This window comes from Anser brachyrhynchus (genome assembly GCF_964034855.1).
Source record: "Anser brachyrhynchus genome assembly, chromosome: 1".
NCBI classification, from domain to species: Eukaryota; Metazoa; Chordata; class Aves; order Anseriformes; family Anatidae; genus Anser; species Anser brachyrhynchus.
Window position 1 is genome coordinate 192484533 of NC_137694.1, and position 19302 is coordinate 192503834.

At 41.7% G+C, this 19302-nt stretch overlaps 1 long non-coding RNA gene across 3 annotated transcripts in view; it reads right to left on the reverse strand.

Moving 5' to 3' along the window:
• Positions 1-866: 866 nt before the first annotated feature.
• The window catches only part of LOC308194885, a 42298-nt gene continuing 23862 nt past the window's right edge, over positions 867-19302 (reverse strand). For all 3 annotated transcript variants that reach the window (XR_013950982.1, XR_013950983.1, XR_013950984.1), the window contains 4 exons: positions 15780-15988; positions 13866-13941; positions 9046-9233; positions 867-5417 (listed from right to left, as the gene is read on the reverse strand). This is a non-coding gene — a long non-coding RNA (uncharacterized lncRNA). The remainder of the gene's footprint in view (positions 5418-9045; positions 9234-13865; positions 13942-15779; positions 15989-19302) is intronic.

Consider the following 19302-nt stretch of genomic DNA (forward strand, 5'->3'; position numbering starts at 1 on the left):
CAGGCAAGCACCTGAGTAATTTCAGCCTAAATAGTTAATCTGGCAAATTATATGCAACCAAAAACAGGATCTTAAAATACAGAGGGTTAGGCAACCTTAATTATAGGTGGTGTTACCAAGCTCCACACATAATTTTTATTACAGTATCAACCCAAAGATCTGGCCAGGGTCATGATCCTGAGAACTCAGCTAAGGACTGAGATGAAGGAGATCAAATAGGCACGTGTGCAAATAACGGTCAATAAACTCACAACAACTCTTTGTCAGAAGATTAGTAGACTGTCCTATCTCTTGGTAGGGTCAGTTCTTAGTCCTCATCTGGAAATAGGCTTTGTTCATAAGCTCAGTTCAAAAATCTTACTGATTTTTATTATTTTTCTTACACATTTCTGTTTGTCTCTTGATCTTATTGGATGATTTAGCTTTAGTTTTGAAGATTTTCTTTATAAATTTAGGAGCTAGAAATATACCTTTGAAAACAAAATAAGAAAAAGTTGGGAAAAAATGGGGAAAAGAAAGGGGGAAAAAAAGTAAATAAAGAAGAAAAAAGGAAAGAAATGAAAGAAAAAAGAAAGAAAGCTGAGACTTTCACCCAAGCACCTGCCCTGAAGAGTCAACACTTCAAGCAAAGTGTTGTGAGACTCGTAATAATGTCATGAGAATTGGCAACCCTACTTAAGAGTGTAATTTCCATTTCTTCTGAACCCCCTTTATACCAGCAAAGTCATCAAACCGTAAACAAGAACAGAACCCTAATATTAGGAGTAATCCAACACTTTTCCAGTGAAAAGTAAACTTCTCAGTAGTTTTGCCTATTTTCAAATGCAAAACCTGTGTGACAGTATCCCTGACACATGTATGGTTGCAGCTGAAATTCCATTCCCAAGCTAAAGGAAGGCTACTGTCAATGAAAAAAATCACATAGGATCTTCCTTTAGATAGGGGGAGGGGAATGTAATTAATGGAAACATATCTCTATACACTAGAGAGAGGAAAAGGATGTCATTGTTTTACATGCTAAATTAAAAAGAGTAAAATAAGACGGGAGCAGTAGAAAGATGTTGATTAAAGAGTAGAAAGAGTTTGAACACATGGAGCGTGCTTCATTTTGTATGTTTGAACTCTGGCCATGAAAAGCCAGTTAGCGTTGGAGACATGTTAAAGCTTGTCCCACGACAAGACAGTAAACACAGGTAAGTGGATTCCTCCTCTATGGAGGGACCAGCCCTGCCACAGCAGGTGCACACCTGCACAGGCACCCACAGGCATGGGCTCCCAGCTGAGCCCTTCCAGCACAGAGCTGGGACACAGACAAGTTCTCTGCAAGGGACTGAAAGTCCGTCGCTTACTTCTGCAGGCTTCAGACACGAGCAAGACTATTTGCTTAAGCTGGGATAGTTTGCAAGGGAAGTGTTTTCAGATGAAATCTGGCCTTTCCGTTTTACATGGATTTTGCCCAACATAAAAGAACCCAGTGCTAGGCAGTATACGATGTCTTTCAGAGAAAGAGACTTCTGTTCGGACATCATGCCAAAATTTTGATACAAGCATTGCAGAGGTGGTTTCTCTGCCAGGCCACTCCCTTCCCCTCATGATATTCTTTTGTTATCAACCCATCTTCTGAATGAATGTGTGAAATGAACTAAAATTTGTTTTCCTGCTGTCTTTGCAAAATATCCAATTAAAATACTGAGAACATTTGTTTTAATATAAACTTCTGTTCAACGGGCATAAATCTTCAATCTGTCGTCTGGACAAGGCCGTATCAGCCAGAAGACTCATCCACTTGTGTCTCCATAGTTATAGAGTAGGATGAGTGCAAGAATACTTCTACAGATGACAGTGCTGAACCAGCACCCTGCCAGCACACCCCTTCCCAGGGGAATCCAGGCATGGAGTCAGGTCATTTTATAATTTGAGCTTTTGATGCAATATGCTCAAGTATCTAAAGTGTCGATGCAGAAGGATTAGGCAAGTATTTGATATTTTGGTCTCAGAGTGAGAAAGGACAGACCATTTTGACTACAATTGAAGAAGTTTACTTCAACCACAAAGAATTTGCCTCACCCAGAGGACCAGGTTTTGAGAAGGGCTGAGGCCCCTTAGTTCCCAGTCATCCTTGAAAGTGATAAAATTTCTGATGTTTCTGTGGAAACATTTCATAGCAAAAGTTCTGGCACATGAGATAGACTTTATAGCACCTATAGATATAGCTGCTCTATAACTGGGCATGTAAAGAATTTTGTGTTTGTCTGGCTTTAGCTTATTATGCTCATTGGCTGCTGGGCCAGGAAATCCAAGCCCTTTTACCTATGTCTAGATGGAAAATAGCATAAAGCGAGTCTGGTACAGAGGATGATTCCAAAAGCTAGAAGGAGCTAGTTACTTCTTAATTAAACATTTAAGTACCTAATTCTAGACATATAACTTTAAATCTTCACTAAGATATCAGAATTTAAAATTCAAAAGAGCTTTAAATCAACATTTTAGGGAACATAAAGCTGAAATGTTCTCATAATTTTTGAACATCTTCAAGTTTTCTAGGTCATGTATTACTTATCTCAAAAGGTAAATTTTCTTAGTGATCTTTTAACCCCTGAAGGGTTTATTTTAAGTATTCAATATCTAAGTAGAGTGTCCCAGTTGGCTAGAATAATATAATACCTTCTAGCTCTACATAAGCTCCATTATTCCAAGATATCAAACTGCTGCTAATTTTTTTAACATAACCGCTATCTTTGCTTGGTGAGCAATTTTTCATCTTCTCTTCAGAAGCAGAGACCTGGAAGTTTGCAGGATTTCATACCAGTCCTCTGGCATTCTTTCTCAACTCAGTGTTGTTCTCCAGCTCCATGCTGATGTTCTGGGATTTGATCCATTTGCACAGGGAACTAGGTCTAATTCTTGATAGCATGTAGCTGTATTTTACTTTTAAGGCCATGTGTCTGGCACTATATTAATGTTGTCTGATATCTAACAGCTATTTGCATCATAAAAAAAAATATTTTTTGATTTACGATGAAATTTATTTGGAAGCACCTGTTCTTGCTATTGCAACACACCATGTTTTCATGTTACCAACAATACTTGCTTCAGAACCCACCCTTCTACTTGCATTCAGTTGTGCAGGACTTTCGGAACATCTTACATTGGGTTTTCTGTTCTGTATGTGTTTTGTAGCCATGAAACCTTTCTAATGTTAAATAGCATCATGGTGTACAGGCAAATCTATATTCGAGAGACAAGCTATTCCAAAACAAGCCCCCCAAAGTCAGTAAAATCAGCTGATGTTCATCGAGATTCTTCAGTGCTTGCAGATCACATCCATCTTCTCTGCCAATGAACCACTTCATTCATTAAATGTTTTGTTTTAGAAAATGACCATCGGTAATGCAGAAGAAAACTACTGTGAAATCATGGACACCTTTTGAGTTAAAGGAAACTTTCTGGATTCTGACAAGAAATATTGAAAAACTGGAGTTCCTCCTTCACCTTTTTCTAGTTGAGCAAAATTTCCTTCCTTGTCCTCCAGCTCAACCACAGACACAAACCTCAATGATAAGAATCACCTTGCAGGTTCCAGTGATATACACGTGTATATACATAAAGAGAGTAGATTTATATTTGGGAAGAAAAAGGATAAGGACAAGCATTATGTCAGAAATGTGTATACATAAGTCATTCAGTAACTTCAGAGACATCAAATGTTTAACCTCCAGAAGCAAAAAGTCATAGCTTTATCACAAATTCACAGATTTTTATAATCTGCTGTACATTCACTGAACAGGGCTAAAGTCAACTCTAGTCCATCAAGGTCCCGTGCTGGTTTATCTTATCTTGCACACTGCAGACAGAGTGGGTATATGCTATAAGATGCAACAGGGAACGTTACTGATATTTTTTGATGAGGTCTTAGTACCCTCTTTGGCCTGTTCAAGACACAGAAAAGATTTGGAATTTGAAAAGGGTTCCAAAGCATCAAGTGGTGGAAGATCCCCCCCGAGCAGCCCCCATGGGAAGCAATAACATGGTTGCCTCCTGATGGCTCCTTCAGAAGATCTCAGAAGAAGCAGATCGGAGGATAGGGCTAGAGCCTGGAGGCACTTGTTGAAGGAAGATATGCGTAGTACCTACCTTAGAAAGAGAACAAGTGGTTTCAGAGATCATGCTGATCGGGCTGACAAAGCCAAGCCATCTAGGTTTTCTTACATTTAAAATAATGGGTTTTCCATGACCTAGAGCAGTCCAAGATCCCTAATACTCAGAGAGAATTAAAGTAACCTTTACCTATCTGAGCATATAAGTGCTGTGCAAGTCTTGAACCTGCAGCACAAAGGCATCTTGCTTTTCAAAACAAAGAGCTTCAACATGGTTCTCATAGAATATGATAGCTAACAAGTTAATCTAGTTAGCAGCATACAAAATTAGTTACGGAAATGAAAAGAAGCATCTTTCTCCTTCAAAAGCTCTTCCCTCTGAATCTCTTTCAATTACTTGTTATATTGCCATCTTAGATAAAATCTACAAGGCTGATTTCCCACTGACTGCCATCCAGGAACACTACCTGCAACAAAGGATCTGGCCTCACCCTAGCTCCCTCTGAAATTAGTATAACTTCTTTTCAGTTACTTTGCATACCCTCTCTCCTCTTTCTTTCTAGTGTGAGGCTATAACTTAAAATTACTTTACTAACTTACGTTACTAAATAATGATGTGAAATAGCAAAAATTGCCATTAAAAAAAAAAAAAGACGACCTAATGCTGCATAAGTTCCAGTGACACACCCGAATAAGGTGATTTCTTTCTCATCCCTACAGCAAGCACAAGCCATGCAGAAAAGATGGGGTAATGTAGGTAGGCTTTTAAATTCCCCTCCTCTCAGTACAACACACAGTGAAAGCATCATATGGGCACACAAGACACCTGCCCGAGTCCTGACTGCTACCTCCTCTGCCAGGCCTCTGGAATATTTCTCTAACTAGGGAAACAAAATAAATAAATAAACAAACTTAGAAGAAGGAAGGAAGGAAGGAAGGAAGGAAGGAAGGAAGGAAGGAAGGAAGAAAGGAAGGAAGGAAGGAAGGAAGGAAGGAAGGAAGGAAGGAAGGAAGGAAGGAAGGAAGGAAGGAAGGAAGGAAGGAAGGAAGGAAGGAAGGAAGGAAAAGAAAAACACATCTTACTATTGTACTGCCATTTTTCCTGGTGGTAGCACTCAGTTGCTAAGAAAGTGTTAAGTCTTGCTTCTGCCTCCTCAAGGACTTGCTCTCCCTGCTCTCTCCTTGTATTTTGCATTAATGAACATGCCCTTCTGTTCTTCTCCCTTGTTGCAACCTTTCAACTCATCCGTCTGTCACTTGGCAGTAGCTTCTGGAGGGCTCTTCCCAGGGACATTTCATGTTTATTCAAGTGTTGCTGTGCTGTGAGACCAAAGAAGCAGATCTGTTATTTCCAGCTAGATCTGTTTATTTCCCAACACCACTGTATCACATATTCCCATACCAAAGGCAGGAACTCAGATACCATGCCGAAAACAAGTCAGAAGACAATTTTCCTCTCGAGTTCCCTTTATTTGTACGTGGCCCATGCTATTGTGATTCATTTGCTTTTACCACAAGATTCTGCTGAGCGTAATGTATAGTAAGAAAGTACAAATGCATGGAGCAAGGCCGGCCCTTAGCCGTATAATGGGACCTGGTAGACCAACAGACCCCATTTTGTAATGAGCTGGACTTGGTTCTCACCAGTAAGTTTAACTCCCAGAAGGAGAGGGAGAAGCTGTACATACATTGTGTGGGTACGGTGGGATTGGGGTAGAAAAGCTGTTTTTCCCATGTTAAGTGTAGGTGGTGGTTGCTGCTGCGTGAACTGAGGTTGGGCACAGGCATTTTGTTCCTTAGCCTGGCTTGTCCAATTTCCCATGTTAGAAATGAAACCTAGGTAAGGAGCCTTCTTTGAAGTGATGTGGTATTTGTTATGCTGGCCTGACAGGAAACAAAATGAGTCTGTAGATAGTTTAAGAAACTGCTTGAGAGTTCTTCCTTCTTCAGGAGCCTCTGCACAGGAGCATACCCAACCCTCGACTGGCTAAGCGATACCACAGCAGCTACGCTGTGGGGCATGCAAAGGATGCTTTTGGCTACACAGAGGCATAAACACTCTTGGATTACTTTCTGTATTCCACAGGGTAAAAGCCTGTGACGAAATACCCACTGAAGAGTAGTTTATGTGCTGTGACATGCTGAAACAGCAGTTCCTACTCTCTCTGAGCCCACAAAAAAACATTATGTGGAATTGCCTATGGTGGCAAATATAGGAAATTATGATAATATTTTTTATTTAGAACAAGCTACAAGAAGAGCAAAGAATGTAGCTCTAACGTAGTGTATGCAGATGAACATGTAGGGTAGGGATACAACAGGATAACAGCAAAACTACCATCATAAATGGCAAAAACTACAATAAAATTACTTCAAGCTTTAAAATAAAGTGCATATGCTAAAAGGATGACAGAAACTAATTCATTAGCATTGCAAGAAAACCCACAAGTTAAATAGGTGAAATTCAAAGCTTGCAATAGTGAGCTAGTCTGCATCATGGGAATACATGAATTAAAGATGTATGTAAATATATTAGAAAAGACAGAACAAAAGGAAAACTGCCAGATGAGGGAATAGCCCTTGCTCCCTGCAGTGAGCACTTACAAGGTTACAGGATGATCACAAAGGTGATTGTGATCAACAGAGAACGAAAGGCTGAAGCAGTCCTTGGAATGGACAGCTTCATCCAGCAGTGAGGACCACCAACCTGCTCAGGCTGTTCTGTCAGCAACCCAGTGGCAATGGGATGCACGACTTTCAGAAATTTCAGGATCTTGAAGACTACTCCAAAACAGATCTAGGTCTAGACCAGTAAAATCTGGGATCGGCATTTAAATTTTGAGACCCTGAAATGTGAATGCCAGCACCCTCTTGTTGAGTTCTGGATTCATGTCAAGGAATGAAAAGGTTGGATTTGTAAATAGAAGGTCAGCTGGCTGTGACTGGCTTATCATGAACTCCAGCTAACAAAAGGGGTTAGGTAAACATTGTCTTTCCCTGTGTCTCACAAACATAAAAACTAACTTCCAGGATGCAAAGGGAATAAAAACCTGAAAGATCCATTGATTTCAGACATGACTCTATGAGGTCATGAGACAAAGCTGATATATGATTATACGATTTTATGATATATTGTATAACTTCTTATCTGATTAAGAAAAAACAATTTACAAATAAAGCATGGATTGTGGTTGCCAGAACTGCCACTAAGACCCTGGTAAATTATCAAGTAACTAGTACAGGGCAACCCACAAGGCATATTTCCTACCATGTTATCATCTAAAGGAGGAGTATTAGATGAATATTAGATGTGATTTTGTGTACAGGCTCCAAGATACCAATTTGCTACTCTAAGAGGAAAATTTATTAAATCCCCTGTCCTCACACACAAAATCATTTGGAGTCTCTCAAATATTAAAAAATAACCAAGGATGCTTTATAATGGCCCAAATGAACAGTGACATAGGAAAAATGGTACGTTGCAAACATCAAAAATATAGTCAAGTCAAAGGAAAGAAACAATTTTAGTTGCACATGAGAGGTGTTCCATAAAATAAATTTAGCAGATGTTAGCTCAGAGGAAAATATATGTATTCTCCCTGCATTGTAATTCTTTCCTCTTAAAGGTAGCATCCTCAGATACAACTATTTTCTATATAAAGGGATGCGCATGAAAATCTTTGTTACACAAAATATAACTGATACACTAAAGTTTGACAGGAGTCCATAGGTTACTATACACAAATTTAAGCTGCCAGTTTTACAGTCTGCTACAAAGTTAGTATGTGGCCACAGCAGTCTACTATTCCCAATACAAGGGATTGTTGGAAAAGCATCAAAATAAAGCACTTTTCAGGAAAGGCTACAAATCAAACTGTTGCCTGTGTTTACCATTGAAAATTAGTAATTGAAACAACTAAAAATGTTAATACAACAGCTAACTATGATAGCTACTTTTCAAGCTAGGCACCAGACAAATTTAATTCACAAAGAGAGCAACAAATCTGAACAAACCCAGCTAGGTATGTTTTTTCTGTGGCTTTCTTTTCACATACAAGAATAGGCAATGTATTATTTCAGAACCTGCAGGTCTAAAACTCAAGTCAAGAGAATAATTCTCCCAGTTAGATGCCATAAAAAATTTGCTTCCATTGTTTTATTTACCAAGATAGCTATCATTGCACATCCTACTGCACTCTTTACGTATTGCTTCTCTCCTGTTGTCTGCAGTCCACTCTGGGATACTGAAGACTGCCCAGAACTGAACGAGAGCAAAGTTTTTTGTCATCCTCAATGGCAGGAACACAAAGTTCAAATGTGTAACTACACTACTTAAGAACTGACATACTGATTCAGACCACAGGTCAATCTAGCCCATTGTCCTGTCTCTAGCAACAGATTTACAGGGAAAAGTATGAGAACAAGGTAAGCATGGACTAACACTTCAAACTGTCTAGACCTCAGCAACCTGAAGCTGGAGTTTCCTTGGCTGGAAACATATCTATCTATTTAATGGCTCTTGGTAGATCTTTTTCTTCCATGTATATGCTCAATTGTGTTTGAATCCATGTAAACCTTTAACAACTACAATATTTTTCAGCAAGGGGTTCCACAGCTTTAACTGTTTTTCTCAATGACACCATCTCCTTCTGTCTGCTTTGAAACTGCCACTACTAATTTCATTTAATGATTTTGTTATACTGTAAAATAAAGCAAAGAGCTGTTACCTACCTATAGTATCTCTTTTGCTCTATCATATGCCTCATCCTCTGGTTTATATTTTCAACACCAACCAACAGGTTAGTATCCTCATTACTAAAAGATCCACAAGCAATTGCAGCAGAAAAGTTTATTCCAGTTAGTTCAGAAAATCTCAGAAAGAGAATATTGAATATCAAGATTAAATCTGACTCTATGCAATTTAACATAATTGAAGGAGAGACAGTACCTCTTACTGTCTTCCTAAAGGGCTCGATTCCCACTGAACTCAGCACCTTTCAAGACCAAGCTTTGAGATGAGAGGTGTCTTCCACACCAGGTTCCACCAGGCCCAACATCTACTCAGGTCCAGCTCAGTCTGATCACAGGCTCCAGGTCCTGGTCCCAGCAGACAGCAACCGTCAGGGGTTTTCTGGTCTGCAGGGAAAAAGTTTTCCCATATTTTTGCTGTATGGATAGTCAGGCACCAAGGCATATTAAAGATACCTGCATGAGTGGCATATTAGATACCCTCTTGTGTCTTCTGATTTACAATGAAAATAAGTAAATGAAAAAAATCTTAATGGAAAAATACTTCTGTTATCTGAAAATAATATTACACAAGTTTCTCTTTTTGGAATTTATCCATTCATTTTCTTCATAAACATTTACTAAGGAGAAAACTATTTTATGAACATATGGCACTTGTCTCTGTTTTGGATGTAAAAACGTCTGGTATTTTGCTGACTTCATTTCATTGTGAGTCACTATGTAGCTTTGTATAAACACCAGGGTATTTTCATCAATTAGAAATAACTGAGATTTTCAACATAACATTCCCATATTTACTTGTGCTTGAATAGTTCTGCTAATGTCCTAGACAATACACATATAGACATAGAAACTGCACATGTAGGATCCCATCCCTAAGAAATTCCAGTCAAAGAAATAATGCCTGAGGAGCCATGACTCTGTCCTAAAACCCCACTATATCCATTAGGAAAAATCCTACATATTTTCTCTGTAACTGGGTGTTTTTTATCATTTAGAGTTACTGTCATGAGGAAAAAGAAATAGCCTTTGAAAATCTCATTCTAATGGAACAAACCACTTTTATCAAATGAGTGGGCAGTTTCTTAAGATAATAAGAGCATATACAGAATCTCATCTGATTGTTTGAGCAAACTCCTTCACTGTAACACGTTCCTGCATGTTGTTGGCTAACAGGATACCCAGAGTTAGAAAATTAATTGCCCTATCAGTAGTACAAGAATGAGACTGATTCTGTCCCGGTTCCGGAGCACTGCAGAGGAGAGAGGACACCAGAAATACTGCCCACCCCAGGAAGCTTGTAAACACTCACTTTAGTAATGATTCAAATCACAGGTACAATGGAGAACCTAGACAGCGATCCAAGTCGCTGCAGTGGCATCTCTAGAAGTGGTGAAGACATAATCATGTGTGGTGGGACATGTGGAGTCTCCTTCTCTGGAGATATTCAAGGCCCGTCTGGATGCCTACCTGGGTAACCTCCTCCAGGGAACCTGCTTTGGCAGGGGTTTGGACCTGATGATCTCTCAAGGTCCCTTCCAACCCCTACAGTTCTGTGATTCTGTGATCAGAGAGAGGTTAGAAATGGGAAGTGCTTATCATATTCCTGAGGGCGCTTCCATGGGAGACAGATGTGGGTTCAAATCCTTTAGGAGAAGAGTGTCTATAGACCAAGTACCTGGATAACTGCTCCAGCCATTGGGCTAGAAGGTAAAATAGAGATAAGAGCTGTGTGAAGTAAGCCTGCCTCGTGGCTGAAATCACACTTTCTGGTCAATTTACTTCACAAGGCAAAACGGAAGCATCTCCTCTGACCCCGCAGAAGTGGAAACGGCTGCAAGCCCTGCTGTTTGTCCTCCCACAAGGTGACACTAGATGGCAGCAATTAAAGTGGCAGCAGGAACTTCAGATCTCCCTGGCCGCAGGAGGCGATCTGGCAACCAGCCGGCGTGGTGTCGGTGGCCCCACCTGATAGTCACTGCTTCTCTGGCTACCTTGGTGCTATGGAGTGTGCCACAGGGCTCAGGCGGCTTGTATGCTATGCCTTCCATGCAGGCATGGAAGCAGAAGCACCTGTCCTGTGACTGTTGCATTAATTCAAGCTTTTTTCTAAACTGACCCATATCTGGTAGGTCTGCTTCGCATCTGATGCCTCTTTGCCTTTATCAAAATGACTCCTTTTCCCAAACGAGTAAGATAGATGCTACTAACCATTCTGCTGTTCTGATTGCTACTTTGGAGATGAGAAGGTTAGCTTTTGCACAGCACTATATAAATACTAACCATAATGACCTTGGTAATAGCAATTCCAGAATCAACCAGCACAGTAATAGATTGATAATGTCATAACAGCTATTCAGGCGCTTTGTTTTACAGCCTCCCACTTCTAAAGGAAGCTGCTGGAGGAAAAATCTGACTCTCCAAAAAATGAGCAGCACTAATATAGGATATTTACCTCTTGTTCTAATATGATGAGACTTCACTGCCAGCAAAATCACAGACTATTCAAAGTTTAACAAAGATATATAAAAAGACAATGAGCAGCAACTAACATTAGTATTTCCTTTGGAATATTTGCGTGCTTCATTTCCTCTGCACACCAGTTTGGTTCAATAGCTCTGCCACAGTTCAAGCTGTCCCACTGCTCTGTTATAACTGTCTTTCCCAAGGGGGTTATTGCCAAGTTCTGAAAATGTGCTTGGGGGTTCAATCTGAATTTCAGGCTTTCAGCTTGGAGGGAAAAAAAAAAAAAAAGGTATCCATTGCACATTAACTCAGATCCTGACTTTGAGCTAGTGAAGATGAAATCCAGTGCTTAGTCACTCATAAGAACTATAGTCATTTTACTCAGGACATCAAGACTCAATTGCTCATTACAACTTCTGGTGCTGCAATGTGGGATAGTCACCTAAAGATAAGTGCCTTATAAGACAGCCAGACCAGTGACATCTTTGGTTGAGCAATTCTGGCAGCGGCCACGCTATCTGTCTGCCAAGGCACAGGGAAGTAGAAGGGAGGGGCAGGGACATGAATTGTCACTGTGCATAAACATACAAGAGGTGAGAGCAGGGGCAGGTGACCAAGGAGGAATAGACACACTGCTGAAGCATGCAGGGATGGGTTTTGGGAAGCCAAAGCCCACCAGGAGTTAAATCTGGGAAGGGACATGAAGGGCAACAATAAAGTCTTCTACAGGCATATAAGCATAAAAAGGAAGACTAGGAAAAATGTGGGCAGGTGCTGAATGGAGCAGGAGACCTGGAGACAAAGGACACAAAAAAGGCCAAAGTTCTCAATGACTTTTTCACCTTGGTATTTACTGGTAGGAGCAGGCTTCAGTAATCCCAGGCCCTGACACCAGAGGAAAAGTCTGGAGCAAAGACTTACCCTCAGTCAAGAAGGCTCAGGTTAAGTAACACGTAAGCAAAATGGATATAAACAAGCCCATGGGACTTCAAAGGATGCAGACACAAGTGCAGGGGGAGTTGGCTAATGTCATTGCAAAGCCAATCTCAATTATCTTTGAAAGGTCATAGCAATCACGAGAAACTCCTGACAGCTGGAAGACAGCAAACGTCACTCTTGCCTTCAAGAAGAGCAAGAGGGAGGATCTATGAAACTCCTTCTGGAAACCTTTTATAACCAAGAAGGACAACAAGATGACTGGAAATAGCCAGCATGGATGTATGAAGGGAAAACAATGCCTGAACAACCTGGTGGCTCTGTATGATGAAATGACTGGCTTGGTGGAAAAGAGGAGAGCAGTAGACGTTGTTTATCTTGATTTTAGCAAAGGTTTCAACACTGTCTCCTGTAACATGCTTACTGGTATACTGAAATACGGGCTAGGTAAGTGGACAGTGAGATGAATGGAAAACTGGCTGAACTGCCATGCTCAAAGGGCTGTGATCAGCGGCATGAAGTTCAGATGAAGGCTAGTCACTAGCAGACTACCTCAGGCGTTGGTACTGGGGCCGTTTACTGTTTAGCATCATTAATGACTTAGATTACAAAACAGAGTGCATCCTCAGCAAGTTTACACATGATACACTGGGAGGTGAGGCTAATAACTATCTGATACAGATGGGTGTGCTGCCATCCAGAGGGACCTTGGCAAGGTGGAGAAATGGGCCAACAGGAGTCTCGTGACATTTAATAGAGGGAAATACTAAGTCTTGCACTTGGGAGGGAATAATCCCAGGCACCAGGACAGGCTGTTGGCTGGCTAGCTGGAAAGCAGCTTTGCTGAAAAAGACCTGGGGGTCATGATGGACAACAAGTTTAACATGAGGCAAGAACATTTATTCCCCATACTGCTTGTGTTACTGTATAGGCACTTAAGAGAGGCACCGCAGCATGTTGTGGTCCTAGAAAGTGTTTGAGGGAATTGCTCCATAATGGTGCCTTGTAGGCATTTCCTTGCTAATCTGCAAGTGTGACCTATTTTGTTGATTTTTGTGACCCTTCCCTATCACATCACCCCATGCATTTTGTTCAGCAGCCTTGTGTGTCATTCCTACACAGGGCTGCTGGTTACCCTCTACCTCCTCCCTTCTTTCTAGTTTAAAGCTCTCCTTATGAGGTCAGCCGTCCTATTGGCAAAAATGTCTGCCCTGATTAATGAGGTGCATCCCAACTCTCCCAACCAGATGCTAATCCTCAGATAGGGTCTCTTGATCATAAAACAGAGTCCCATAGTCACATAATGTGCCCTGTACCCTTACAGAACAGAAAGCCAATGTCACCCTGGGCTACATTACGAAAAACGTTGCCATCATGCTGAGGGAGGTGACCCTTTCCCTCCTTTCAGCACTGGCAGGACACATCCAGGATACCGTGTCTAGGTCTGGGCTCCCCAGCACAAGGAGACATGGACTTTCTGGAGTGACTCCAGCAAAGGGCTACAAAGATGGTTAAAGCACAAGAGCATCTGCCACTCAAGGAAAGAATGGAGGAACTGGGACTATTTAACATAGAGAAGAGGAGGCTCAGGAGCATCTTTTTGATGTGTATAAATACCTGATGGGGAAGAAGGTGGGTCCAGGCTCTTTCCGGTGATATCCAGTGAAAAGACAGGAGGGGCAATGGACACAAACTGAAATACAGAAAATTCCAGGCAAACATGAGAAAAAAAAGTCTTTTTACTGTAAGAGTGGTCAAACACTTACTTGCTCAGAGCAATTGCCCACTTCTGGAGAAATGCCCACTTCTGGAGAAATGAAAACCCAGCTGGACACAGACCTGGGCAGTCTACTCTAGATGACCCTGCTCTGAGCAGAGGCATTGGACTGAATGTTTTCCGGAGGTCCCATCCAACTTTAACCATTATACAATTGTGATTCTGTTTCCATCTTAGCCCTCAGATGTCCTTCATTGCCTTCTCTGCAGAGACTTTCCAACCTCAGCCAGGGCTAAAGCTAGGCCTACCATGCTGTGTACAATAAGTACACATTGTTGTCTGCACCTTACTGTGCATGCCTGAGCTGTTCAAGTATGATCATTGCACCAAATCGAGAAGATGCAACAAGAAGTCTGTGCAGAAATATCATTTTTCAACAGTAGCAGGAAATGAAAAATCATCTTCAAAGTCCAGGGACAAAGCATCTTTTCTGGCAGCTCTCTATGGAGCTGGCTTTGGCTCACAGTCTCATTTCCTCAGCAGTACAAGACTGTGGGATCAAGAAAATAACAGGAAAAGATTAGCAAGCACCTTCTGGTGTCGTGTCTGTAAGATATCTGGTGCCCTGCTGGAGCTATACATATATGATTTTTTAAAGTGGTTCTGAGGAAACAATTACTCAAAACTTACTAAAATGGTAGGAAATTGAGATTTGTCTGAATTTGGTGCTCCCTGTCAGTAAAACACCTTTCAGGGTGAATAAACATTTGCTAAACTGACAGAACCTATGGGCAAAACTAATTATCACCTGCAGTGTGAAGTTAATGGCAGTGAACATCTTGGTCGTGTTACTGTGACAGTTGAGGCTGACAGAACCTGATTGCACTAACTGACACACTTTCATCAGGAATACTGTGATATTTGATGTCTTTCCTTAAAGCTACTGCAGATCCTAAAATACTATAAATGTTGCAAATGCATGAAAATCTATGTGAAATTATCCAAACATTGCAACTACTGGCAGAGGCCTGAAAATATGAGCTGTGGAAGCTCAAAAATCCAAATGGCAACAATAGTCTGGTTTATTGATGACTGCAGAGAGCCTGATTCATAACATTTGAACACATGGGACCAGCAGAATTCCGTACAGTTTCTCCTCTTTTTCCTTTAAACTAAGAAATCATCAATTGTTGCTATTGCCGAGCCCAGTCATCTGTGTAAGGCCACTTTTTGTCTTCTCTGTTGGAGAGTCAGGTGTTACTGCAGACAAAAGTGAAATTTTATATTCTCCATGAAATGAGGGGACAAAGGTGTCTAAAAAACTCTTCTTAACATAGCTCCAAGTCATTTCTTCCTTAAATCGTATCTTATTGTCATACACTGTATAGCTTTATAAACCTATTATCATTTTTGCTGATAAATACCCCATAGGATTTAGTAGCAGCTTCAGTGGCTCCATGTGTTACAACTCAGAAGATTTTCAGCTTGTTGTCAACTCTGAACTTTTTACTCTTGATACCATGTTCAACTTGTTAAGGTTTTAATAAATATCACCCTGTGCTAAAAGTATTTTTACTTTTCAGATGGCATTTTTAAAAAAGTTTTGGATGGAGCTCTTAAATAGCATATGCTCATTCTGTTTTTTCCCCTTTCACAAGAAAAAAAAAGTATCCTATTGAAATGTTTTGAGAATACTTTTGACTGTCGATGCACTGTGAACAACAGGAGACCTTGCTGACCCCACCAGAGATTAATGGGTCGGAATCTGTGTCGTTCTGCGGAATGGAAGACGTCAACACTAAAAGCTCCCTTACCCCACAGATTGCTGGTCCCAGTCCTGTTGTTTTTTCCAGTTTTCAGAAAAATCCTTGGCAAGAACTGTCATTTTTCCAGTCATCAAATTTCCAAGAATCTTTTCTTCACATCTCTCTCTTTTTCTTTTGATGGACTCTCTCATCATAGTAAATGCAGACCTCTTGCAGGAATGTGGGCCAGACATGTGTGTAAGCCAAACGGCTTATGCCTGGAACAACAGCAAATGAACAATGAAATCCAGCAACAAGAAAGGAAAGGAAAGGAAAGGAAAGGAAAGGAAAGGAAGGAAGGGAAGGGAAGGGAAGGGAAGGAAGGGAAGGGAAGGGAAGGGAAGGGAAGGGAAGGGAAGGGAAGGGAAGGGAAGGGAAGGGAAGGGAAGGGAAGGGAAGGGAAGGGAAGGGAAGGGAAGGAAGGGAAGGGAAGGGAAGGGAAGGGAAGGGAAGGGAAGGGAAGGGAAGGGAAGGAAGGGAAGGGAAGGGAAGGAAGGGAAGGGAAGGGAAGGGAAGGGAAGGGAAGGGAAGGAAGGGAAGGGAAGGGAAGGGAAGGGAAGGGAAGGGAAGGGAAGGGAAGGGAAGGGAAGGGAAGGGAAGGGAAGGGAAGGGAAGGGAAGGGAAGGGAAGGGAAGGGAAGGGAAGGGAAGGGAAGGGAAGGGAAGGGAAGGGAAGGGAAGGGAAGGGAAGGGAAGGGAAGGGAAGGAAGGGAAGGGAAGGGAAGGGAAGGAAGGGAGAGGAAGGGAAGGGAAGGGGAAGGGAAGGGAAGGGAAGGGAAGGGAAGGGAAGGGAAGGGAAGGGAAGGGAAGGGAAGGGAAGGGAAGGGAAGGGAAGGGAAGGGAAGGGAAGGGAAGGGAAGGGAAGGGAAGGGAAGGGAAGGGAAGGGAAGGGAAGGAAGGGAAGGGAAGGGAAGGGAAGGGAAGGGAAGGGAAGGGAAGGGAAGGGAAGGGAAGGAAGGGAAGGGAAGGGAAGGGAAGGAAGGGAAGGGAAGGGAAGGGAAGGGAAGGGAAGGGAAGGGGAAGGGGAAGGGAAGGGAAGGAAGGGAAGGGAAGGGAAGGGAAGGGAAGGGAAGGGAAGGGAAGGGAAGGGAAGGGAAGGGAAGGGAAGGGAAGGGAAGGGAAGGGAAGGGAAGGGAAGGGAAGGGAAGGGAAGGGAAGGGAAGGGAAGGGAAGGGAAGGGAAGGGAAGGGAAGGGAAGGGAAGGGAAGGGAAGGGAAGGGAAGGGAAGGGAAGGGAAGGGAAGGGAAGGGAAGGGAAGGAAGGGAAGGGAAGGGAAGGGAAGGGAAGGGAAGGAAGGGAAGGGAAGGGAAGGGAAGGGAAGGGAAGGAAAGGAAAGGAAAGGAAAGGAAAGGAAAGGAAAGGAAAGGAAAGGAAAGGAAAGGAAAGGAAAGGAAAGGAAAGGAAAGGAAAGGAAAGGAAAGGAAAGGAAAGGAAAGGAAAGGAAAGGAAAGGAAAAAGAAAAGAAAATCTACAAGTATTATTTTTTCCATGAATGTTTCTCATGTTTTAATTAATTTGACTCAACTGTGCAGTTAGCTCTGGCCCACTGGATGGCCATTTGATCATGTGGGGACACCATGTCCTGTCCCTTCTTATATACATTTGAAATTGATTTGTCAAAACTGGCAGCACTGCTGAAGTTTTTTCACCCTTTAACCTAAGATACAACAGGCAGAAGATTTTTTTTCTTTTTTTTCTCAGTTCAGATATATCAAAATAATAATAATAATAATAATAATAATAGCTTGCTTATTCTAATTGATCACCTGACTTTCTGTAAATCAGTGAGCATGTTGTTGCCCTCTGCTGACTGGCCCATACAAACTGAAGTGGACCTATTAGTAAATTCTTTCAAATGTATTGTTTCTGTTAAAATAGCAAATAGTTTTGATTTTTTGTCTTTTCTTCTGCAGGTGTGAGGCCCTGATTTATAAAATTAGACCCAAATTTTTGTTTTAAGGTATTGATCCAGCAAAATGCTTTAGTAAGTGTCTCATTTTAAATAGGTGCACTACAGAAACTTTTAAACTTGAACACAGATTTAAGTACATTAATGGTTAGATAGCTCATTTGGGGTGTACAGTTTTAAGCAACTGTAATTTGATTTTCAGATATTCTCATGGAGTTTGTCTTATATTATTCTTCTCATTTTTTTCTACTCCTCTGATGCTGTTCTGCCTCCAGTAAGTTAAGAAACAGAATGCTATCTGTTTTCTAGATATGGTTGTATCTTGCTGAACACATAAAAATTAAATTAAAAGAAAAAAAAATGCCATTTTTCAGTGAATGAGAGTAACTCTAAGGAACAGCTTATTGATCCCTTATGTTCTAGCCCTCATATTTACATCTTAGTCCACACTACTAAAAATTAAGATTTCTTATATATGAAGAACGTGATAGTCAGGCAAACATAATATTTTTTTTAAAATGGAGGTTGGTCGGGGGGTGTGGATTACAGAATGGTCAGCATCACTGTAGTCCCTTGAAAGAATATGTAGCTAGTCCTTACAAAAGCCATTTTCAGGAAGCAGAAGGTGGTGACTGGGAACACCCAGCACTGATTTACCAAGAACAAACTGTACTGACCAATCCAATTGCCCTGTACAGCAAGACACATGATTCCGTGGATAAATGGAGAGCAGCAAATGCCATTTACCTAAACTTTAGCAGAGATTTTGATATGTTTTCCGATATCACCCCCTGGAGCCAAACTGGGGAGACTTGAACCGTGGGCAGATTCCAAGATGAGTGGAAAACTTGCTGTACTACTGGGCTCAGAGGGCAAGAGTCAACACTTTTAAGCAGTCTGTTTACAAGCAGTGTTTCTCAGCAATTGATACCAGGGCTGATACTGTCTGTCATCATCAAAAATTTGGGCAGTGACATAGAGTGCAGCCTCAGCAGGCTGACACCACCTTGGGTGAAGCAGCCACTACAGTGGAGACCAGAGCTGCTTTGAGAGGGGGCTCAGCAGGCAGGATGTGGGCCAACAAGAACCTCACAACATCTGACAAAGGCAAAGTATTGTAGGTAGGAAGGACAAACCTGAAGCAGGTGTACAGGCTGGGGACACACTGGCAAGGCAACAGGTCCGTAAGAGAAGGCTGGGCTTGTTCTGGACAAGAAGTTAAATATGAGCAAGCAATGTACCCTTCAAAGACTAAGCATGTAAACCTTTGCCAGACCATAGACAGCAGATGAGGGAAGAGTTTACCCATTCTATTTGTCATTTGTGTGGTTCCACCTGTAGTACCGGGAGCAGCTGTGGACTCCCCAGTACAAGAGAGGCTTTAGGGAGCTGAGGCTACCCCTAGCACAAGTCATGGGGTTGGAGCATGCAATGTCTGAGGAGACACCGAGGGAGGTGAGTTTCTCCAGCCTGGAGAAGACTGAGGAAGGGTCTACTTGTTGTCTTCTGCTACCTAGAATGAGGTTTTAAAAAATACAGAGTCACAGTCTTCTCAGAGGAACACAGGAAAGGATAAGAGGCAGCAGTCACAGGCTGCAGCAAGGAAAAATCTGACCGGATCTGA